Source organism: Bos taurus, chromosome 2 (genome assembly GCF_002263795.3).
Source record: "Bos taurus isolate L1 Dominette 01449 registration number 42190680 breed Hereford chromosome 2, ARS-UCD2.0, whole genome shotgun sequence".
Classification (NCBI taxonomy): Eukaryota; Metazoa; Chordata; class Mammalia; order Artiodactyla; family Bovidae; genus Bos; species Bos taurus.
In genome coordinates, this window is record NC_037329.1 from 24494032 (window position 1) to 24520317 (window position 26286).

Here is a 26286-nt window from a genome sequence, read left to right on the forward strand (position 1 = left end):
TGTGGGAGACCTGGCTTCCATCCCTGGGCTGGCTTCCCTGGAGAAGGGAACGGCTTCCCACTCCAGTATTCTGGCCTGGAGAATACCATGGACTGTATAGTCCATGGGGGTCGCAAAGGGTCAGACACTACTAAGTGACTTTCACTACCGAACTCCTCCTATATGTCCTGCTTTAGACATGAGGTAAACGAAGTGACAAAGTCCCTCTCTGGGTGCTCACATTCCGTGGTGAGACACAGGCAAGACGCAAGCCAACAAATACATTCAATTATATCAGACGGTGATATTCTTGATGAAAAATCGGCCCAAGTGACACAGCACTGGAGCTAGAGATCCTGTTCCTGGACCTGCCAGGAACTAAGTGTGTGACCCTGAGCAGTAACTACAGTGGACACTGGCTGACAGCTTACTTGTGCCAAGCTCCGTGCTGAGCACTTCACAGACACTACCCACCGCTACAGAAGACTCGAGCTTTCCGGATAGCTCATCGGTTAAGAATCGCCTGCCAATGCAGGAGACGTCAGGGATGCAGTTTGATCTCTAGGTGGACAAGATCCCCTGGAGAAAGAAATGGCAACCCACTCCAGTACTCTCGCTTGGGAAATCCCATGGATAGAGGAGCCTGGTGGGTTACAGTCCATGCGGTCGCAAAAAGGTGAACATGACTGAGCACTGAGCACGCATGCGCAGAAGACATTAAAGGGAGGGAGCTGAGCTTCATAATCCTTGCGGTCTCTTTCAGCTCTGACAGTCGTGCCTTCATTTGGTGGCTTCTGACTTCTGTCATGCTACAATCCCGGCCATGGGATGATATGGAATCTGATCAATTGTATGATTCATGAAGGTTTTTTTCAATGCAGATGATAACATTAAAGAGAAAGCACCTTCATCAGTATTATCAAGTAGACAGTCATTACAGGGGGAATCTTTCCTATGTCCTTAAACTCAAGGCATGAAGTCATCAGGCCTCTACTAGGATATCTGAATGAGGCTTTTGAGATATTCATTTCTAAAATGAACAGCGTTGCCAACATACCTGTTCTGCTAAATAATGAGCTCGCTGCCAAAAAAGAGGCAGGCACCCCCCACACACATACACAAAGGACTTAAACACTGGGAACATAGCCTGAACATATCCAGTCTGTTGACAATTATGGTTTTGCAAAGTACTCAGCAACTCTACTTTCATAAGATATTTTTTATTGGAAGCAAAACCTTTTCTTTCAATCTGATAAAAGATACCCTATAAATGTTGTCACAAAGTAACAGGATAATAAGGTACCATACTGTGTTTATTCCACTAACTATTCATTACAAACCAGAAAAAATACCAATTTAGTGTTTTTACAGGTGAAATGAAGAAATGGTCTTACATCAATATGTGCCTTTAGAAGATAATGGCTCTCCAATTAATGTGGCATAAAAATGGGGGTGGGAGATCCCTAACTTTGCTTATCATAGTGTAATTAATAAATAGCAACTGGGCTTCCCTGGTGACTCAGCGGTAAAGAATCCACCTGCCAATGCAGGAGACACAGGTTCAATCCCTGATCCGGGAAGATCCCACATGCCGGGGAGCAACAAAGCCCATGGGGCATGACTACTGAAGCCTGCTTGCCCTAGTGCCTGTGCTCTGCAGCAGGGGAAGCCACCATGATGAAAAGCCCTGGCGCCACCACTAGAGAGTAACCCCCACTCGCCACATCTAGAGAAAAGCCCGCACAGCAACAAAGATACAGCACAGCCATAAATAAATAATTTTAAAAAAGAAACAGCAATTAGCAAATTTTCTAAATGCACAGTGAGCAAAATTAAAATGCTCCTATCCCAATTACATTCAGGGTCACAAACTACATTATCTATTAGAGATTATTCTAGAAAAGGTTTGTTCAATTTCCTATATATTTCCTTTCTTTGTAAAAGCACTGCTTGTACATCCAAAATGAATACATATGAGACACATCAGCTATATGTCAATTTTAAAAGATAATTAAATAGAAGAACGGCTAATACAGTTATAAGAAGAACAATACAAGAATAATACAATATTGTAAGAACAATACAATACAAGAAGAACAGATACAGTTATAAGAAGAACTTTTTATAACTATATCTAATTTCCAACTTGCTACTGTCAGTGTTACAGTCAATTTGATGCATGGAGATCCATCATCAGAGGTAGGGTCACCAGGTAGGTTTCCATCAGCCTCAGGACTGGCCCCTTGGGAACCATCATTCACCCAAGACACACAGCAAATCCTCTTTTGTTAAGAGTTATTTTCAGGAAAGAAGGGGCACATTGACTAATCTAAAGTTTAGGACACGTTAGTAGGAAATCATCAGAAACCTCAGGAGAAGAGAGCCCTGATCAGCAAGGAGCTGCTTTGGACTAATTTGATCTTAAAACACATGATCATAGTGAGTGTTGTCACTATAAATTACAGAACAGAAACTCTATATAGTTTCCTTAGGCAATAAATCTATACGTTATTTGTTATGAATACTAGAATATTTAGTTATCACAGGTAATAATAAGAATTTATTTTCAGTGTCATAAAACTCTATCAGCTCCTAGTTTAAGCTGAACGTTGAAAACAACAGGCAATTGCTTCTTTCCCTCTGCAGAGGAGCATACGGTGTGGCCTGAATGTCTCTTGAAATTGCTGTATGTCCTTTGGATCCTGAGGTACATTTTTCATATCCTAAATTTGCATTTGCAATGTAAAGCTACATTACGGTTTTAAATATTTTCATGTTCAGTAATAACATCAATTTCTAAAAGCTGCATTTTATTTCCCTTTACCAATTAAGTCTGAAAGGTGAGACCGCTGAATTCAAGTATGATGGGGGAGGAATGCATTCAAAATAACGAATATTGCTGCGCACTACATGCCCTATATTCATTGGCCTCTTACTCAGGGTCCGTTTTAATTGTTATCTGCGCATGCATTCTATACCACATAATGAAATGCTTCCATTTCACCCACTGAGCCCTGGGTTTTTATGTGCACCTCTACTAATGACCCTTAATTAAACCGATTTTACCCTTGGAAATGCAAGTTTTCTTTTGGTCAACAAGTATTTTTAAGGGAGGGTTCTGAATGAACTTTCAAAGAGACATTTAAAATGCTTAGTATCGTAAGCGGTTGTAAAACTGAACAAAGTACGTTTGTTCTCAAGTGTGGGCTACCAATACCTCTGTTTCATTGTACGTTTCCAGGGCAGCACTTTTACCCTGCACAGTGCCATCAATTCGAAGTTATGGGATGTTTCAGAGGCTTCAAGTATCTGGGAAGAAAACAACACAATAAAGTGGCCTGTGTAACTTTACATTAGCCAACAATGTCAACCAGAGATAATATGCAATTTAAAAGACACCCTGTAAAATGTCTTGCTGAATGTATTTGTTCATAATGATGAGCAAATGCCAAAGTCTAGTAACAAAACTATTATTTATAGCGTATCAACATCTAATTGATTTTACAAATGGAGGCAATTATTTTGGATGGAGGGAGGAATGCCTGCCAGATTTAAATGATTTATGATTACTAAGAGAGAAAACAACAATGTTTCACTAATTCATTTTCAAATATGGCTCTTACACTCATTGAGGATTTTAATTTTAAATCAAATTATTTCCTAAAATAATATATTAATGTTAAAAAAAAAGCAACTTTGTGACAGCAATCTATTTTGAACTGTTTAGAAATATTGGTTACTACAGTAGGCTCAGGAGAAAATGTCCCACAGAAATACATTTTCAAGGTGCTAATTTAGAACCACAGAAAGATCGCACTTCATGAACGCCAACCAATTACCCAGGGAAGAAGCGCAGGCTCTCATAGCACGGGGAACGCAGCCATGCATATTTCCTGACCTAAAACACTGTCTGCTTGATAGGTTTGATAACTTGCACAAAAGTCGTGAAAGGAAAATTAAATAGTGTGTCTCACTCGCTGTAGCTCCCATTGATTTTTATAATCCAGTACTAAGAGGTACATGTTTCAAAAGTAAATGAGAAAGATTGAAAGTTTCTTCCCATTTCAAGGAGACTACGGAGGAGAGAAGCTCACATTTCACAAGAAATAACCTGTGCATCTGTTGAAGAAGAAGAAGCTGGTGGTGGGGTGGAGGGGGGAGCGGGAATCCAAACAGCTAGGGGAATGCCCCAGGCTGAAGCAGATACTGATTGGGCAAAGCTAAAGGACAAGGGCCCTTGGAACTAAACAAAAGCAAATTCATTCTGTTGACAGATGTTGATTACATCAAAGCAACAAGGAACTCCCCCCAACTCATAATTTTTTTTTAAACAATTAATACCTCTCTACAATCTACACAATAAGGATAAAGTACGGTTTTAACCCAATCATAGCGAACATTATTAAACTTGTTTTTTAAAAGTTTCAGTTGAGTTCTGGTGTGTTTTTAGCCATGGGCTTCTCCAAACAGTGCTTTATTCATTCCCATGGACATGTCTGGAGAGCTAAGCTGGCCATACCATCAGCCCCTTCCTTCCAGGGGTTAACTGCTCTGGCTGCCAAATAAAATACAGAGCAAGCCATGTAATTATGGAGACAGTCAAAGGGCAGGCTCTATTTTGAAATCTATTTGCACAGACAAGGTCTTCCAATTGAGCTTACAGGAAACAAGCTGGTAAAGAGCCTCCTTTTCCCCAGATGCGTTCCACACTTTTTCTTCAACTCAGGAAATCATGGATATGGACACCATACACCATTACTTCCTGGATTTCAACCCAAGATGCCATTACAAGGAGAAGAGTGGATCTGTTTCACAAACCTGTAAAAAAAAACCTTTTTTTTTTTTGCTTAATTAACAGCATTTGGCAACAGCCTCTGGATGATAAAGCTCCAGTGTTTATTAAACAACATTTCTCAAGAGGATGCAGGCCAACTGTTATGCAGGTACTGGAAAACAGATCACTTTTTTTAATGCTCAAAATAAAGCACACAGTCTAGAGTACACTGGCATAAATACTTGTCTGAAATAAAGGTTCTACTTGACATCCGACAGTGTTGTCCTTGAAGTTACTTATAGCTAAGACTGCTAAAACAGCAACAAAGATTCCACAGAAATAAAAGAAATATGCAAAGTATTTTAAGTGATGGAAAAAAAAGTCACAAGTCACTTTTATGCTAAAACATAAAAATTTGTCCTAGTTGCTTAAAGGTCTAAGTTTGCAAATTTTATGAGACTTTATCATTCTCATATTAAAATAGAATTGAGCCACTACAACAAATAAAACTAACTAGCCAGGGCTTCCCTGGTGGCTCAGTGATAAAGAACCTTCCTGTCTATGCAGGAGACATAGGTTCGATCCCTGATCCAGGAAGATCCCACATGCCGGGGAGCAACTAAGCCCATGTACCACAACTACTGAGTCTGTGCTCTAGAGCCCGGGAGCCACAACTCCTGAGCCCACGTGCTGCAACCACTGAAGCCCTCACGCCCTAGAGCCCAAACTGCACAAAGAGGGCTGACTGCAATCAGAAGCCCACACACTGCAATGAAGAGTAGCCCCCGCTGGCCACAACTAGAGAAAAGCCTGCGCAGCCATGAAGACTCAGAGCAGCTATAAATAAATAAATATAACAGTAATAAAAAAACAACTAAATAGTCAAATGAAGGTGAGATAGTAGTCCTCATCGCACATACGAGGCTATGGATGTCAGAACTCATCATCAAGCCCCCAAACCAAAGCCTGGGAATCCTGGTTCTAGAGAAGATGAGCTGGAAAGTCAGCCACAGAACACTTCTGGGAAGAGGAATGGGCAGCGCCTGGGGGCACCCTCCACCAATAATAAAAACATTCAGGAAAGATGCCGGGGTCAAGGCAAAACATGACCTTCCCGGCGGCTCCATCAGGAAGTTGGCTTTGTGCTACATCCCTTTTCCTTTTAAAAAATGTATCAGTACTAACTGATAGAGTATATCGTCAATGACAAGTTCAGAAATGGGTTGAGGAAAAATGTTTCATTTTGTTTCTCGACAAGAGTGAACTGGATAATATGTGATTATTCATTAGTTTACACCACCAGCAACTAAGGATCTGTTATTTAAACAAAAAGCATTCCTCTCTTTTTGGGCCACAAAAACAACCCAACCTATTCTGGAAACACAGATCAATAAGTATACCTATTTAATTAAGTAGAGTCATATTTGTGAAACTAGAAAAAAGTTCCTTTAGGCTGGCCCAACTCCAGCCTGGGGAAGAATGTCAAAGATTATAGTAAAACACAAAATCTAAAACTAAAAGCAGCTCATTTAAGTGGATAAGTGGAAGTTACATAGAAATGATTAATCTGTAAAAGGAACCAAGGCTATTATATGAAATTTCTCCATTTAAGGTGAAAAATGTTCAGTTCAAAATTTGAATTTAAATTCATTTTTATAATCATAAAATATTGAGTCACACTGAAATAGTATATGCTTAGAAAATCCCATTGTGTCTCAGCTAAAGTTTAGAGAAAAGCAGCTTTTTAACACTTCAACAATACATATACTCAGGCAACTTCTTGGACAAAGAAATATTGTATCCTTTCACGGGAAATAAAGGAGCTGTTTATTAGGGCTGTGGTTAAAATGTAATAATTCATTCTAGTTGAGCCCTGTGAAAAATGTCATCAAAATATCATTTTCTTTGCCAGATTTTCTGCATGCCGTGATATCATTTAAATACAGAATAAAAGACAAGCTCTGATCAGAGTAGAAGTACGACACCAAAATGACCCAAAAGCAAACATTCATTCTGTCAAAGTAACAGGAAAGAATTTCACACAGTCCTGATACCCAGAAAATGCACACTTCTAGGTTAGCACAGAACATCTGGCAAACTTCAACTTTCCAACATCTCTCAAAAAAAAAAAAAATTTCTGTTACCTCACATACTTGGGTTAAAGCAGAGGAAAAAATAGAAAAAAATTATATTAGAGAACACAAGAAAGCATTAGAAACAGCAATTTCACAGAAATGACAAATGGAATTCAATTTTAGAGAAAGTCTATATAAAAATATAATCAGCTTAAGAATTCACATACTAAGAAAGTTCTTTAATTCTTTAAAAAAGACTGTTCTTAAATACTACTGTCATGTAAAATACTGCTCAAAATACTAGCTATTTGGTTAAAAATATCAAGTAACAGAAGACATTGGAACTTATAATTTATGATCAAAGGTACAGCTTTAGTATGAGTATTTTCAATTGTATTAAAGCATTGAAAAGTGCAATTTTACTCTCCCACAACAAGGTCAACTGAATTCTGCATGCAACATGATATATTGTTGGATGTATTTCTTTTCCTCTTTTCCTTTCTTTCTTTCTATGAGCCCTTTAGAGTTATTTATGCAAGCAACTGATATAAAATAGTTCAGAGCTTTCACCCAAACTTCAGTATCATTAGCTTCCCTGGTGGTGCAGACAGTAAAGAATCTGCCTGCAATGCAGGAGACCTGGGTTTGAACCCTGGGTTGGAAAGATCCCCTGGAGGAGGGCATGGCAATCCACTTCAGTATTCTTGCCTGGAGAGTCCCCATGGACAGAAGAACCCGGCAGGCTACAGTCCATGGGGTCACAGAGTTGGACACGACTGAGTGACTGAGCACATAGCACTCCCCCGCCCAAAACTCCATAAAACTACATCTTAATATTTTCCTGAGAATGTTTTAAATGTACAACTACAAGTGAAAGGCATGAAATAAAAAGAAACCATTTGAATATAAATACTGCAGTGGTATTTTGACAATTATGGGAGCTTTGTCTCTGCCCTCTAACCAGGCAATAGAAGCGGTAGGTAGGTAGGTAGGTCAATAATCACAACTGAAAATGAGAAAGCTAAACTCTAGGAAAACAATGTATTTCCAGCCTTCTGAAGTTGAGACTGCACAGATTCAAGACAATAGAAGCCAAGATCACTCATCAAGAAGTCCTTTTCACACACACACAAAAAAAAAGAGAGAGAGAAAATACACAGTCACCTTTTTAGCAAAGGAAAAGGTTCCAAATTATCTGAAGGCAGCTTTTTGAAGTTACATAGTTATGTTGCCACAAATAACTTTATATACAATTCAACTGGGTAGCTTTAGTTGACCATATGACTAAATAACCACTCCATTGCTTTCAGAATTAATGCAAAAAGTACAATGTATTAAAATACAACAGGTTTAAAAGACTGCTTACAAACTGTCTCATTTTTTTTCTTTTTCAGATATAGATGCTCAGCTATAAAATCATTATTTTCTGTACAAAAGGATTAAAAATGAAAACCATCACCACTACCCAAATGTGTTCTCTTTATCTGTATAAAGCAGACTGCCTCTCATATTTGAAAATATAATATTACTTAAAAACCTTAGCTGACAGAGGTCATTCACACTTGATAGAACGACAAACTTGTTATCTCATTTTTAGATTAAAGTCTTCAATAGAGCCACAGTTCTGAAATATTTGATGGATACAATATTTGAAGCATGCTATTGTCTAATGTGAACATTTTTTGAACTATACTTCTATTAGAGTGTTACAAAAGAAAAAAATACCAACCCCAAAATGCCTCAATAAAATATAGTCCAATTGGAGGTAAAAAGAAAGGAAGAGTGGAATTTCAAACACTTTACATTTTGTTTGTAGTGCGACATGGATTTCCCTCCCAAAGGTGTGCCTTTCTAACTATACTTCCTTGAGTTCTCGTTTAAGTTGGTTTCTCTTCTCCAAGCATTGGCTGGTGTACTTCGGCAAGTTCTCCTAAGCCTTAGTTTGCTCAGATGTTAACAGGAATAGTAACACCTTCCTCACAGGGTTGCTTTGACAACTGCATGACACAAGGTGTGGAGTGGCACAGGATACGCACAGAAAAGGTCATTATGATCACTGGTTCCCCGGCTGTGGAGAAGGCCACTCTATAATGAACTAATCAGACTGAATGCTGAAATGTGTTTTGGATAACCATAAAGTGAGCGACTCACAAAACAGTCATGAGATCCTAGGTTGGGTTCCAGAACTGCCACTTAAAACCACTCTACTCGAAGCACTGGCCCTCCCTGCCTTTATCACAGGAATAATCTGACCATCAAATGAGACTGCAGGTGTATAAATACAAACCTGACAGCATCTGATTGCAGCATATTGAGAGAACGCTTAAACTCAGGAGGATGAATTATGCACAGCCTAGTTTTCCTAATTTTGATGTTTTTCTGAGAGTTCTTGGTGGGGCCTTGCTAGAAAGCTGATAGTAAAGTCTGAGGAAAATATTTTCTTCCATTTAGAAGCATAAAAGATTCTAGCTTTTTCAAGAATCATATCCTTCCAAACATGTTAGTATATTGAATAGGCTTTATATTTGTGCAAGGGGTGGATTGAAAGAAATTGTGTTCTAGAAATATTCTACTCAGTTATGAAGACATTTTCTGTAAAGTTGCCTATCACAAATAATTTTGAGATATCAGAATGTTGCTATTTTTATTCTGTTACTAAATGATGTTTAGTCAATGTTTTGCTTATCCATAAACTGTTACGTTGTCCTTGGTAACCCTAGTACCTCGAAGTCTGTAAGAGTTTAAACATATTTTTTTTGGTGTGAGACTATTTAATAGAAATATTCTAGAGCTCACCAAACCTTACTGTTTAAATGTACTAAAAAGTCTTCTTTGCATAAAAATTCCTGTTTATTAAACAGTAATACAAGAAGAACTTATTTACATTTCAAGCACTACCAACATACATCATTTATGACAAAAAAGGCAAGCACTCCATAAGAAATGCTCAATCACTGTCAATCACAAACACTAAAATATACATAAACCAAAGCAAGCTGTGTGAACTGTATTAAATTCAGCTAAACACAGAATTACCAACAGAACAAACAAAAAAACAAATAATTATCAGTGACTCACAGATCTATTTACACGAGATACACAAAATAACATGGAAAGGTGTAACTATGGTAACCTGATAGCCTAAATTGAGTGCCTTTAAAATTTGCATTTATTTAAATACTATGCCAACTGATGTCCTTATAAAATTTAAATATTTCAAAAGTAGTCAAAGCTTATCCTTGTTAACTGATCACAGATCAAAATAGTTTCAACTATAAATCAGCTGTCTTTAAAGGTATTCAGGGACCAATTTAATGGAACCATGATAAAAATGTCTAACAATTTTTTTCTAATTTTTCAGTGAACTGTTATTTTCACAACCACTGATTAACAAGTGAAAAAAACTCAACTATATACAATAAATCCCATAGTAGTCAAGTAATATTAAAACATGCTTTGACATAAAGATTTATCTAAAACTCACCCTGTTGCATGTAACCACCCCACTTCTTCTAATTAGCTACTAGAGCAGAAATGGCATTAGCTGTTTCAGTTTACAGGTGATTTTCACTGACAATTACCATTTGAATGGTTTAATGTTTAATGCTACAGTTAGTCCTAATGTCTTTTATTTTATTTCATAAGCTACAGGAGTAAAACATTATTTTGTAGTTCACTGGTTCCCACACTTAAGATGTAATGTTCAGTGTGTATTTCATTATGTAGATGAGCAATAGATGTTGTTTGACATGATTTAAATGGGTCAACAGTATTTTCCTAGTCACATTAATCATCCAGACAGCTAGAATAAAAAAAGAAGGGCTTGAAAACTAAAACTAGAGAATCTATTCACACAAATGACACTTACCATGGCAGGTTATCTAGGATGTGGTTAAGGAGAAGGAAGAGTTACAGACTTTGAACACATGTTTCATTATTTGTTCAGAAACCATTTCAAGACCCTAGCTCTATTTTCAGAATACAAGTGAACACCCACAGGGACAGATTTTTGAGATACCAAACTGTAGTTTTTTTTTTAAAAAAAAAAGCATCAGATGGAAATCTATGAAAACTTTTCCATTAGAGAATAAAGAAAAAAATGTGCGGAACCCAGCTGCAAAGGGGCCGAGGCCCCAAGGACACAATGAGACCCATATTATCTATGCAAATATACAGCAGTGTAGATGAGGACACAGGCTCCCAGGTGGTGCTAGTGGTAAAAGAAAAGAGACGCGGGTTTGATCCTGGGGTTGGGAAGATTCCCTAGAGGAGGGCATGGCAATCCACTCTAGTATTCTCACTTGGAGATTCCAAGGACAGAGGAACCTGGTGGGCTACAGTCCACAAGGCTGCCAAGAGTTAGGCATGACTATAACGACAGCACCCACAGACGAGGATACAGCATTATGTCCTCACACAGTGAAGGCTCCTAAGAAGTGAAGGGAAGAAAAGGAAAAGCAGAACTAGCCTTTAGAAATAGCTACGAATCACTTTGCTCCAGCTCTGCATAACAAGAATCTGGTAAGGAACACGGAAATTGACAGATGTGAAGCTCTGAACAGCAACTCTACTTTCCTCCTCCCTTCATCGTCATGACTGATCTCTGCACTGAGTCTGACCGAGGAATGCAGCTCTGGTCTACATGACTAGGCAACATGCTGGAAGACGATTCTGCAGAACCATCCCACCACTTTGTTCCACATGAATTAGGCCCTTTCTAATAAATGGATGGATGCCACACGCATCACTTTCCACCCATCGGAAACTCCTGAGCAGGTCATTAGCAGCTGTGAAGAAGCCAGTGTCTGATATTAACTTTTTCTTTCTGAATCCACTTCTCAAGGGTCATTTTCCTGAGTAGATGCACTCTGTCCTTGCCTGAAACCACACAGAATGAGCCAGAGTTCATAGGAAACTTACTTTCTTCCCCCCTGATTATGAAATGGTATATGGATGATATTAAACACTTTAATGACAATACTGGGGGCTTCCCAATGGCTCACCAGGTAAATAATCTGCCTGCAATGCAGGAGATGCAGGAGATGAGAGTTTGATCCCTGGATCGGGAAGATCCCCTGGAGGAGGAAATGGCAACCCACTCCAGTATTCTTGCAGGGAAAATCCCATGGACAGAGGTGCCTATTGGGCTACAGTCCATGGGGTCACAGAGTCAGACACAACTGAAGTGATTTAGCACGCACACACACATAACAACATTGAGAAAGCATAAACAGTATAAAGAAAAAAGGGTAAAGAGCTTCCTCAAATGACCACTGTTAACATTCAGCAAACATACTTTAGACCATTTCTCTACGTGTGTGTGTATTAAGTTGCTTCAGTCTACATGAAACTTTTTATCCTATTGGGTTACTGGTTTCACAGTATTCCTTTATATGGATGAGTAAAATAGCCCTTTATTGAACCAGTGATGAGCATTTCGGTGAGCTCTTTTGTTTTTTGCCCTGCAAAATACACTTTATACAAATATATGTATTTGTAATTATTCTCTTTAGCTTAAATTCCCAGAAGTAGAATTCTTGAGTTAAAAAATATACAAAATTCTGACATATCTGCACAACTGCTCTCCACAAAAGAGAAATTTACATTCCCAAAGGTGTCAACTTCCCTACACCCTCACCAATATTATTAGTGATGAAACCTTTGTCAGTCTGATTAATGAAAAATGGCATCTCGCTTTTACTTATTTTTTCAGACACTCCTGAGATTGAAGATTTCTTTATGTACTGATATACTTTTATGAATTCCCCATTTAGGCCTCTTATAGGCTGATTTTTATTGGATTTACTTTTAAGTGTGCTCTGTGAATTAGAAACATTAAATGTTCATGTAGTATATTGTTTCAATTTTTTTTTTCAGTTTTCCATTTGCATTCCAACCTTGTTTTAAAGTGTGTTCAACCATACGATGGGGTTTATATTGAATTTATAGATTAATCTAGGGAGACTATGACTTTTTAAAATATTCAGTTGTTTTATTTAAGAGATGTCCTTGTATTTACTGCATGCATGCGTACTAAGTCGCTTCAGTCATGTCTGACTCTCTGATACCCTATGGACTGTAGCCCACCAGGCTCCTCTGTCCATGGGATTCTCCAGGCAAAAATACTGGAGTAGGTTGCCATGTCCCTCTCCAGGGGATCTTCCCAACCCAGGGACTGAACCCACGTCTCTTATATCTCCTACACTGGCAGGTGGGTTCTTTACTGCAGTCTTCTTTAATTTATCTCAGTAGACATTTAGATGTCTATCTCGGTAGACATCTAATAAAGACCTGTGAATTCTTTATTATTTGTTTACTCCAGGATATCTTATACTTTGGGTTGCTATTATACATGGAATTTTACCATTATGTCTTCTGCCTAAATAGTCGGACATGACTGAGTGACTAAGCACAGCACAGCACATAGGACAATACTTAAAAAAGAAAAACATACAAAAACCTTAAGTTTAAAAGTTGATTTAACACTCCAGTGTCATACATTTATGTGCCTTAATATCAGACTCACATACTTTTTCCAATGGAAAGAAGTGTGTTGGGGCTGAGTGGGGTTAATTGGACTTTGCTTTCCATCACTGCCAACTTACCCCCTTACCTCGTCTTTCCCCAGTGTTACCTCCCTCTTCTCATATATGATGTGTTGAACCCAATAGGTTTAACAGGTGCTAAAAGTGCCAGTAAATTAAAAGCACCAAAAAAGGAAAGATTTTTTGGAAAAGTTTGATATTTAAAATATTTTCCCATGGGACTTTGCTGGTGAGCCAGTGGCTAAGACTCTGCGGTCCCAATGCAGGGGGCCTGGGTTTGATCCCTGGTCAGAGAACTAGATCACGCATCACAACGGAGAGTTTGCCTGCCACAACCAGAAACTGATGCAGACCAATAAACAAATTAGAATATTTTTTAAAAATAAAATACTTTAAAAGATTATTTGCCCTCAAAAGCAATGACCTAATTATGAGGGGTTAGGGGAGAACATTAAAACTTTTTAAGACTTATTATTATTCTACGCTTACCTAATTTTACACCTTAGCCTTGCTTTTGTGTTATGTGTCTGGGGTAGGTTGGGACAACTCTAATCTTTTCAGTAGTAGGGTTCCTGTCTCCATTCAGCCTTTGTGCATTCTGCAGCTGTAACTGTGGCTCACGGGACCTTTAGCTGTGGAATGCAAACTCTTAGCTGTGGTATGTGGGATCTAGTTCCCTGACCAGGGACCTAGGCATTGGGAGCATGGAGTGTTAGCCACTAGAACACCAGAGAAGTTGCAGATCCAAAACTTTAATTAAAAATAAATTTAAAAGTAATCTGCCAGATTTCTGAACAAGGTCGCTGCATAGCTTTAGTGTCCAGGGACCTTTTGTATTCAGTTTGACTTTCCCCCAGGAAGACAAATATGTTTTGAAGTTGTAAAAAAGGGAGCCAAGGTGTGTGGGGCCAAATCCTCTCTTTTGAGGATTTGCTCTCCTCAGATCAAATGCTCTCCTGATGTATTCTCTTCCATGCGTTTTAGAATTCTAATTCCAACTCCATCTGCAAGTATGTGAAATCCCTATGACATACTCTTGGCAGGAAAAAAAAAAAAGACTAATTTTTTGCATTATAAATATCTTATCCACAGGTAACAGCATGGGGGATTACACCCTTTTCTCTACTTTTACCTATATTTGAAATTTCCAATAATAAAACATTCAAAGAGCATTTGATTTAGCACTGAAAAACATAAATTTTTTTTTATGAATTCAAAGAAGTATAGGCAATCGAAAGATTACTTTAAATCTAGGATGCTGTTTACGCATGAGAAAACAAAGCATTTAAAATGAGCATCAACTTGCAGTTGCTCCTGTTAGGAACAGCCCCAGGGCTGATTGCTTCTTGATGGCAGAAACATTTGGAATCTTCAGTTCACAACAACATGTGCTTCTTGGGCGTCATCCTGGGGTTGAGTTTTAGCTGCTTACTTACATATACTATGTAAGTAACAGGTTTGGACACCAAACTGTTTCTGAGCACAGGGTGATATAAGGTGCTGGCTGGGGCTTGACCACTCTGATGATGTACAGAGAGGCAGAAAGTCTTCACAGAAGTTCAACACTGGAAGTGCTGCAGAAATAATACTGCAGCGAGGAAGGTTCCACTTCCATCTTTGTGTCATAAAACCTTAGGCAGCAAGCAGCTTTTTTGCACAATCGTATGGGGCCCCTCAGGAAAATATCTTGGGGATAATATTTAAAATTAGAAGGCTATAAATCCTGTAAAGGAGGTAGCAGTGGGCTGACATAGACAGAATTTATACTTAGAAGTAATGTTTCATCAGTACCAAATCTACTCAGCTCTGAACTACATTGCCATGACTAGATGATGCTGACCTCACTGACCAATCTGAAAGCTGGCAGTATTTGGGTTTGGTGATTGCTAACTTCAGAACTCATAAATATTATGTAACTCTAGTCTTTTTGCCTCTAGCCAACCAGCCTGACTCCAATTTTCAACCACAAGTGGCAAACTGACACTGAAATTTTATGAGCTCTGCCATATTAGTAATGCACATTTCCTTTTGAATTATTCTAGCCTGAAGCAGATTATAATTATTGTTCCTTTTCCCACACAGATCTGAAGATCTATAAGTGGTTCAGGTGGCAACATCAATGTTTCAATGTTCCACGTAGGCTGGTAAATAAAAGCCCGTATATGACAAATGAAAAGCAGATGGATTTTTGTATTGCTAAAATTTTAAATATCTTAGCTAATTAAAGCTTGGTCCCTGTCAGAGTGTGTCCATGGAAAATGATTCCCTATCTTATTAGAGATGTTTTTCATCTTACTATCAAATAAATGTATGCTGTACAGTTTGCTTAGAGCAGAATACTCAGGTAGTCAGTGATCCATACTAGGGATAAAGTTAGTTCTACACCAAGATAAATATGTGGTCTTAGCTGTTGGAAAACATTTTCTGACATAAACAAGATGGCTAAGTTCTAGGCTAACCCATTTGCCCAAGATGTAACTAAAATACTACACGTTTGCCATGAAAACAAAAAGCTAGGAAACAATTCAGCTGCAAATACCTAATATTTTAGCTACATTATGGGTTTTCTGGGCTAGCCTGGGAATGTTGCTCCCATTCACAGTGCGGTTTCTAGAGGAAAAGATGTTCTATCTGGACAGTGAGGGAAAGTGAAATGTCCACTCTATGGCCTCTTCCTCTCCAGGTCCTACTTGAAAGGGGATGCAGGCTGAGTGGCCCTGAAAATACTACAGAGGAGAGAAAGCCAAGTCTCATTCCTTCTCATAAGAGCTGTACCAGCCCCAGAGGCAGGATCCTCATGTTGCTTCAGCTTATTCCAACTCACAGAGCAAGTGAAAGGAAGCAACTCCGCTTTGAAGTTCAAGCAATACCCCCTCCCCGACCCTTAGCACTGGAATGAACATTTCAAGCCCCAGTACAGCCACCCGGACAGGAAACATGGTGGTTCTCCCCGACTACTGTCACTCTGCCCAGAGTTCACCAATACGGGCCGGAGGCCCATTCATAACTTAGGTGGAGCCAGTGGGGCTGGACTGTCTAACTTCAGTTCTGGCTCTAAGATTTACTAGCTACCAACCTTCAGCAATTTACATAAACATTCTGTGCCTCAGTTTCTTCATCCATTAAAAAAGGGGAAATAAAAAAATTATGAGGATTAAAATAAGTTCATATGTATTAAGTACTTATCAGTATGGCACCTGGCACTCAGAGATCAAGAAGCTGAGCATGGCAGCTGGCACTCAGATACTGCTGGAGAGAGTGTTGATTGGTTCAACTACATTGCAAAATTGTCAGAATGAAGTCACTAGTTCACCCCTAGAAATACACATAACAAAAATGCATAGAGGTTACAGAGAAGCACCAAAAGCCATCTATAAGAATGTCTGTAATAGAGAACAGTGGAACTAACTCAAATGCCCATCAAAAATAGCATGGGTAAATTATGATAAATTCATAAAATGGAAGACTATGGTTTTTCCAGTGGTCATGTATGGATGTGAGAGTTGGACTGTGAAGAAAGCTGAGTGCCGAAGAATGGATGCTTTTGAACTGTGGTGTTGGAGAAGACTCTTGAGAGTCCCTTGGACTGCAAGGAGATCCAACCAGTCCATTCTAAAGGAGATCAGTCCTGGGTGTTCATTGGAAGGACTGATGCTAAAGCTGAAACTCCAATACTTGGGCCACTGCATACGAAGAGTTGACTCACTGGAAAAGACCTGATGTTGGGAGGGATTGCGGACAGGAGGAGCAGGGGACGACAGAGGATGAGATGGCTGGATGGCATCACCGACTTGATGCACATGAGTTTGAGTGAACTCCGGGAGCTGGTGATGGACAGGGAGGCCTGGCACCCTGTGATTCATGGGGTTGCAAAGAGTCGGACACGACTGAGTGACTGAACTGAACTGAACTGAACTGACTGATACAGGAATCAAAACAAATGTAGCTACAGACAATAATATGGATGGATCTTCAAAATATAAAATCATCAGTCAGAAACAAAAAAAGAGAATCTGTGATTTTATTTATATAAAGAAAAAAAACAAGCAAAATTGCATCATACTCTTTAGGAATCTATACATGGGAGTAAAACTATAGACAAAAGCAAGAAAGTGAATACTATTAAAGTCAAGACTGTGATTAGCTGGAAGATGATAAAGAGATGTAGACTGGGAAAGACAATGAGTGCTCTTCTGAGGTACAGGCCGTGTTCTGAATTTTTTTTAAACTGGCACAGTAGTAATATATGTGTTTTATAATCACTCATTAAATTACTCATTTGTTTTGCATACGGTTCTCTTTGTATATTATACATCACAATAAAGCGCTAGAGGGGACAGAGAAAGAAGGCAGGAAAAGAAGAAAGGAAAGAAGGAGGGAGGGAGGGATAAAGCTAGAATCAGAAAACAAAATAAGCCAAAACAATATGAGAAAGATTCTAACAACTTGGTTTCTGTGTGTTATAATGCAAGTAATTCAAAATATTTCTTAATATGTTAAATTCAAGCAATTTTTAAAAATCAAGGAAAATAGGAAATCAAATAATTCACAATTCTTACTATACAGTGAAAATATTACTATCATAGTTATCTATATTATGCATCCCTGATGGTTCAGATGGTAAAGGATCTTCCTGCAATGAGGGATTCCTGGGTTCCATCCCTGGGTTGGGAAGACCCCTGGAGAAGGGAACAGCTACCCACTCCAGTATTCTGGCCTGCAGAATTCCAAGGACGGAGGAGCCTGGCGGGCTACAGTCCATGGGGATGCAAAGAGTTGGACATGCCTGAGGGACATACAGTCTATGTTATAATTAATCGACTAAGCTATGAGAAATTTGTATTAGAAAAAAATTAAAATGAATTCTCATAATTACTCTATTACTATAAACTAGTTAATAAATATACTTGATGGCCATGTAACTATTCTTATTCTAGGACTTTTTGGCTACTATAATATACATGGAACAACAATATTGCTTGCGGAAGCAGAAAAAGCTACCAAACTTTCTTAGGGGGAAAACCGTATCCTTTCAGAAACTTTATAATAACTACGGTAAAACAACTGACATGTTTGTAGAAATTTTAAAAACAATTTAATACAGATTATTTAATTTGGCCCAACAACCTGTGTAAAGTAAACTGAGAAGATATTCCTGCATGTGCTTTTCAAGCAAAAAAACCCCTGAGACTCAAGGAGGTTCAGGGATTTCCACAAGATCACAAAAGTTACAAGTGGCAGATCTGAGTTTCAAACCTAAACCTATTTTTTTTTAAACTTTTTAAAAATAGAAAATTAGAAACATATGCAAGGATAGACAGATTACTATAACAAACTCCCATGTACCCGTCATCTAGCTTTAACAATTATCCACTCACGCTGATCTTGTTTAACCTACAGCTATCTTCCCTTCCCACTGAACTATTTGGAAACCAATCCTAGACACCATATCTGTAAATATTTCAGTATGTATATCTAAAAGATAAGGACACTTTATAAAGAATAAACAATCTAAACTTATTATATCTAAAAAATTAATAGTAATTCCTTAATATATCAAATAGCTGTAGTCTTTAGGTACTCTCCTTTTGTTAAATACATATATATCAATTATACATATAATTATATAAACTTTTTATTAAACAAATGGTTTTTTAAAACAGGATCCAAAGAAGAGGCTACACATTGCATTTGTTTGACATGTCTCTTATGCCTGTTTAATCAATGCTTCTCCTTTTTTCTTCCATGTAATTTATTTGTTAAAGAAATGCATTGCTTTGTCCTTAGCATCTCCCTTATACTGGAATTCACTAGTTATACCTAATGGTATCTCCTTTCCATATATTTCCTACGGACTAATATTAAACCCAGCGATCATTTTGATTCAAGTTCTTTTTCTTTTGTTTTATTGGCAAGAATATTTAAGGGCTGGTGGTGCTCTGACAGTTGTCTCTCTTATTGAGATACTAGCAGCCCCTGACAGTGCCTAGATCCATTGATTGCTTAGGGATTTACCAAGTGGTAATATTTCATTAGTTCTTCTGAATTTGTTGGCAGGAATATCTCTATAAAGAAATTCTTTCTTTTCCCAGATTACTGTCTGGTCGGCCTGAGTTCATACAGAGAATCAAGCTAAAGGCTTGATCCTTTCTCCCTATTTCACCAGTTTTCAGGATAGCTAGTTAAAAACGCAGAGCTCTGAACAATAAATTTAGTGTTCTTAATCAGAGATTAGATAAAATTTGTATCTAAAAGATGCTAATCTAAAATATCATTTATTTCTATGTACATGATTTCTATATGAAAGACTGAGTCAGTGAAATTTAATTGCACTTGGGAAGTAAAAACACTGGTCAGACTCAGCAACATTTTGTTAATTTTTATCATAAAGTAAAAACATTAGTCACTCGGGCTTAATATATCATATATCTTCTGCATCCTTTTCTTCTCACACTTTCACTTGTGGGGGAGGTGGGTGGGGCTAGAAGATTAGAGGTAAAAAGACAGGACTGCAATTGAAAGGAGGGGGGAACCCAACTCCAAATGGATTTTTCTTTAAGAAAGAAATCCAAAACCAAAAGAAAACAGGTAAAATTAGCTATTGGAAATTATGGCCATGTGAATCAACCCTTTCTCCCCACATCTGGCAGCACTTAGCTCCCCGAGGGTACACTTGGTGCCCCAGGGCACCGTTACATATGTTTGACCAGCCGGGCAACAACAAAGGACGCGGACGCTATAAAAAGAGGCAGCAGGTAACCATCAGGCTGGCCAAATGGCTGAGGCACTTTGCAAACACACAATGAAGCAACTGGTTATTCCCATGGCTGAAAAGTCAACGAGGGAGGGCTGTATTTTAGGATTCAAATTCCACAGCGCGCCTCTCTAAGTCACTGGGTTACTTCCTTGTTTTAATCAGGTCCACAAATCCTCCCTTTTCTTTCAGACACTCGGGGAAAAACATCGGAGACAGGCTGTATAAAGCAACCCTGTGTGCTTGCCAAAAGCCCATCTAAGAATTCAACTGGACGGTTTTCTGGACTCTCCCCCAGACTCTCCCCCAACCAGTGAAGGTGCCAAGTTATTCTGCACACCCTGTGGCATTCTGCTCACAAATGAGACAGAAACGTTTGTGAGTGACATGGTCCATCTGCTTATACCCATTCTACAACTCAGATGAGTACAGTACAGTCAGTTTTAAACACGGCTCCCACATGAGCAGTCATTTCATAATTAGCAAGTAGAGTCTCTGCCTTTCCCACAGCCTGAAGGCCTCTTTTGGAGCCCTTGGTACTGGAGTATCTCCCTTCTCTCCCACCAAGAATGTCCATCCTCCTCTCTACCTCTTCACTAAGACTATTAAAAACACACCACCTCATTTCTTCTAATCCAGTCTTAGCCAAATACAGGAATGATAACAGCCATTAAACAAAGGCTTTGTGTGGATATTCCCTTAACCCAAAGGAATGATTCTAACTGTTGGAAATTTTTGGTTTTACAGTGGAGATATTTGGAAGCCAGCGGACCCTTCCAATGTTTTCAGCTATACCATTGTTAATAAGCTGTTTCATAAACATGAAGCTGTGAGGGGAAAAAAAACTATAAATGTCTTTAGCCTCCCTTTCCAGTGACATATTTCTGAATTACGAGTTTTTGAAAATGAGAAGCACTTACAATGAAATATTTCTAAATTATATTTAGTTTTTACTACATAAATTCTTAAAACTAAGCAACAGAAATATTTCTTGATGTATCATTCATACATACATATATACATACGTGAAAGTGAAAGTGAAGTCACTCAGTCGTGTCTGACTCTGCGACATACGTAGGAGTGTTATATATGTCGTGTCTGACTCTTTGTGTGTCCGACTCTTTGCGACATACGTAGGAATGTTATATACATACGTAGGAGTATTAAATTATAGAATTAAGACATCTTTTAGCAAATGTATCACATTCAATTAAATATTTGGAGAAGTTAAATATATTTCAATTTTTAAGTAGAGAAGAAAATTACATGAAAGATTTTATTAAGAAACTCATTGATGTTGTTCCAGGGTCTCCAACTTGACATAAAAGGCAGAAAGGTAACAGATGACTGCATTACTATTGTTTGTGACTTTATTAAAAAACCAGAAGCATACCAAGACTTTGAATTTTAAAAGATACTTTCAAATACTGAAGGCTGGGGCCAGGGTTCATGGGTTAAGAATGCAGACAGAGGTTTGTCCAGGATATCTCTCCTGTAATGTGATAGCAATGTTGCATCACACATCCTCAGCCCCCTTATTTCTTGCCTGCTTCAGTTCATTTCCACCTCTGCAATATGGTTTGCTGTTTTTTGTTTTGTAATGTAGGCTTAAAAATGAGAAGGCATTTTTAAGAGAAGGCAATGGCACCCCACTACAGTACTCTTGCCTGGAAAGTCCCATGGACGCAGGAACCTGTTAGGCTGCCAAGAGTCGGACACGACTGAGTGACTTCACTTTCACTTTTCACTTTCACGCATTGGAGAAGGAAATGGCAACCCACTCCAGTGTTCTTGCCTTGAGAATCCCAGGGATGGGGGAGCCTGGTGGGCTGCCGTCTATGGGGTCGCACAGAGTCGGACATGACTGAAGCAACTTAGCAGCAGCAGGCTTAAAAATGAGCTAAGTCAGGTTGCATGAGTTTGAGGCAGTTACTTTTGTAGACTATAATTGTTCATCCACCTGCTATTTTGGAAAATGTTTTCCATAAAGCTCATACTACCATGGACTCGAAGACCAGGAAACATAGTCCGTGTCTTTGCTTCACTTGTAATATAGACAGTTTCTTCTATTCAAGCTTTTGCTTAGATTTTACAAATGGGCAAGAACTAAACAATGCTGGAGTTTCTACAGTTCAAGGAGTTTTAGGTCTATTTTTCACAAAAATGAGATATTCTAAAAGTGAATAAATAAGTACATTTATAATTATTGACAAAAGTAAACTGTACTTTGAAAGGTGACACATTCTCTGCAGAGTTTATTGATCATTTCTTCATTTGTTATGGTTTGACCACATACTCCTTGCTGAATTCTGATTCTTCTGTTTTCCTTCTTTATTCAAATTGTGTTGTATCTAGAAGACTAAAAATGGCCTATAAGCCTATAACGTCCATATGGACTATAATGGCCTATAAGGTTGGGCTTCCCTTGTGGCTCAGCTGGTAAAGAATCCGCCTGCAATGTGAGAGACCTGGGTTCGATCCCTGGGTTGGAAAGATTCCCTGGAGAAGGGAAAGGCTACCCGCTCCAGTATTCTGGCCTGGAGAATTCCATGAATTGTATAGTCCATGAGGTTGCAAAGAGTTGAACACGACTGAGTGACTTTCACTAGTATAAGGCTGCTTTAACAATAAATACATGGTTAAAGTAGCATACTAATCATGATAAGCTGATGAGAAAAGCAAGGACCAAGTTAGAACATGTTTCTAATGTTCTTAAATTATTTAAGCGAATTTATATCTATAATGGACACTAAAAACAAGCACTGTCCTTCATTTATTACCCCTAAGAAACTGATTTTTAGTCATAGCTTCAAGTTCTTACATATCTATATATATTTGTCATGTTGATCATAGCAAATTAAACTTATTTTTCCTTGTAAATCTTCCTTTCATAATGCCCATGATGTTACTGGTAGATGAAAAACTAAGTTGAAGATCACATACACATGCTACCATTAGAAACACATATGCATAGAGGTTTGCACATGCATAGAAAAACAAAGCCTAGGTGAAGATAATTACTAAGTTTTCCTGCTTAAAATTCTTCAATGTTCATCAACTGCTTTTAGAACAGAATTCGTTTCTCAGAGTTGATGAAGGTCCTGCGTGCTTTGGCCCTGCCTTCTCTCCCTGTCACTCACAGCCAGCCAGCCACCAGGCCCCCTTTCCTCTTCTCAGACACAGTACGTCCTTTCTCGTCTCTGCATCTGCTCTTTCACCAGCTCCTCACGTCACTGGCTCATTCACATCCCTCAGGCCTCAGCTCAAATGTCGCTTCATCAGAGAGGCCTTCTGGGACCACTCTCTCTAAAGTGGTCTCCCCGGTTACTCACTCCCTCTTAACTTTGTTTATTCCCTTCCAAGCACTTTCCCATTGCAGAGTTATCGTGTCTAATTGTGTCTTCTCGTCTCCCCTAGCAGGATACCAGCTCCACCAGGCCTAACCCACAGCACCTACCCTCTCCTGCTGTGGGAAATCTTTAGTACTCTGCATTGGAATTTTCTTCTCAGAGTCTAATTTTCACAATTTGGATTTCACTTTCTTATCAAAAGAACTAGTCACATGAGCAAACTCTACAGTGGGTATAAAGTAACTTGCTACCTGAAAAGCTAGAGATGAGAAAACTTCATGAAAATGTCAGTGCAAATAACATTTGTAGATAAAAGTGAGGAAAATTATTTTTTTTTTTTTGCCACTTCAAGTGAGTTGGTTTAATTCCAGGTAGTACACAATTCAGGACAGAACAAAGACTTAAGAACACACTTTAGAAAGATTCTTGGCTGGATTATGTGGATCTCATAGCTCAAGCAGAAATGGCTGAGAACTAAAGACTAGTTGAGCTACCATATAATTTAAGAAAATGATTTTTGAAATCACAATGTAAGTCAGGGGAAAATCAAATAACACATCTATATGTGCTTATATGTGTATAAAATTATATATACATATATAAAAGCAAATACACATATATATGCCTATATATATATAATTATACACATATATATAAAATCAAATACACACACATAAATATATAAATATATATATTTGATTACCTATAAGATGACACAATGGCTAATTCTAGACAGAGAGGTCTACGGTTTGATGTGTTAGGTTGGGAGTACTCTAGTATTTATCATCCTCCCCAGGGTGGACTCACTGTCTGCATACATGTAACCATCAGTATGTGGCTGTTGAATGAAGAAATGAACCCATTCATTCCCGGTAACTAGAGCGATCTTGGCATATCCAACATCATTCTTCTAGACCCCTTCACACACTCTGAAGGAGAAAACTGGGGTCTAGAGAACCAATGCAGTTATTGCTTTAAGTAAGAATTGTCTGCCCCTGATTCAGAAACCTCATGTTTGCTTTTAGGAGAAAATAAATAAATACAGGTATTAAAAACTCATTGTCTTCCCCTCAGGATGGGATGCTCTGACTCACTAGTACTTCTGCCAGGTCACTTTGCCTGCAACTGTGGTTTCATTATAGGGCCCTCAATTTCTGCTCAATTGTGTGGTCATCCATTCATCTTAAGATGTTTCAGAAATTGAAAAAAATGTTGAAGGCACTAGGAAAAATTTTACAGATTACTATATTGTGAAAATGAGACTAAGTGTGAAAGCAAGAAAGCTTTTCTGCTTTCTGCAGCAAACACAATGTCTAAGTAGGCAGCTATGGATTCACTGTGAAAGCTTTAAAAGCCTAACCTAGAAAAGGAAAAATCCATGAGGGAGAAGGAGAAAGTTCTTCCATGAACTACTTACTAAGTCAAATTACAGGGCTCTCCCTAGGTAAGAATAGCTCTCAGCTGCTAACACGACATAAAGAGAGATAAACAGACATGTGCCTTCTGATGGAAGGATATGACATTACCAATGGTGCATTTTAGTCCCCAAATTGAACTTTAATCTGATCAAACTTCAGGATGGAAGTGGTGGAATTTATAGGATATACAGGGGAAAGAAAAATGATAAATGACATCATGGGGATAAAATCAGAAAATCTAGACTGAGAAAACCTACGGAATAAATGACCTAGTTTCTTCAACAAATAAATCACAAGGGGAAAAAAAAAAGAAAGGGAAGGGAAACCTCTAGATTAAAAGATTAAAGGGATACATCAATCAAATGCAATGTGGAAACTGTGTTTGGTTCCTGATTCCAACAAATCAGCCTTGGAAAAAAAAGAGAGAGAGAGAATCAAAGAAATCTAGACACAAGATATATTTGATAGGGAATTATGCTCAAATTTTGTAATGTTTAATATGGTATTTTGTTTACAGTACTTTCAACATTTAAAGTTGCATACTAAATATGTCCAAGTTTTGTTTTGCAAATAATCTGTGGAGGAAGGGTATAGGGAGTAGACAGGGGTAGAAGTGAATGAACCACGATTAGTGAAGCTGGGTGATAGGTCCGTGGAATGCCCATTGTGCCATTCTCTCTACTTTAGTATATGTTTAAAATTTTCCCTAAGAAAAGCTAAAATAATCTATCAGTTAACATAGTACCATCAAAACACACCTATACCAGTTCTCATGTGGTCCAGTAATTACATCAGTATCACACCAGCCATTGATTAAAAGGCAGATTTCTGAGCTCTGCCCTAGACCTACTAATTCAGAAAACCCAAGTGTTAGAAGCTGGGATCTCTACTTTAACAAACTAAATGATTTTTATACACACTGAAGTTTCTTACAGAAATGATTCTTATAAACAATAAAGTCAGAGAACCCCTGACTGGTCATTTTGTGTCAGGCTTCACTTCTCATTTTCCAAGTGAGAAAATCAAAGAAGAAAGATAAATTAACTGGCCAGAGTTCACTTTGAGACCCTGAAGGAGTTGAGATCTTTGAGGCTCTCAAATCTTAACTTTACAGTTTATTGTTTAAGCTCCGAGCAACATGGCCTCATTTAAAATACATTATCATTTGCTTTTAAAAGTTTGGTTCAAATTCCACCACAAGCCATTCTCCCTTTTAACCCTTTGAGATTAAAACACATACAACAGAAGTACCACAGGGGTCCCATGTATCTTTAAAAAGAGACCTCTATCAGGATACAAGGGATAGCTTGGCATTCTGATAACAGTAGAGGTGTTTATGGCCAAACCCTGAGATAGGGCTGAAAACCAAAAGCCCCTTTCCATGTGATAGG

General features: G+C 38.3%; 1 protein-coding gene across 4 annotated transcripts in view; it reads right to left on the reverse strand.

Moving 5' to 3' along the window:
* The window catches only part of METAP1D (methionyl aminopeptidase type 1D, mitochondrial), a 76980-nt gene that overhangs the window by 23075 nt on the left and 27619 nt on the right, over positions 1-26286 (reverse strand). Inside the window, exon 2 of one of the 4 annotated variants that reach the window (NM_001046342.2) lies at positions 3197-3288. The exons of the other annotated variants lie outside the window; for them this stretch is intronic. The gene's annotated coding sequence lies outside the window, so the exon portion shown is untranslated. The remainder of the gene's footprint in view (positions 1-3196; positions 3289-26286) is intronic. 4 annotated transcript variants of the gene reach the window in all.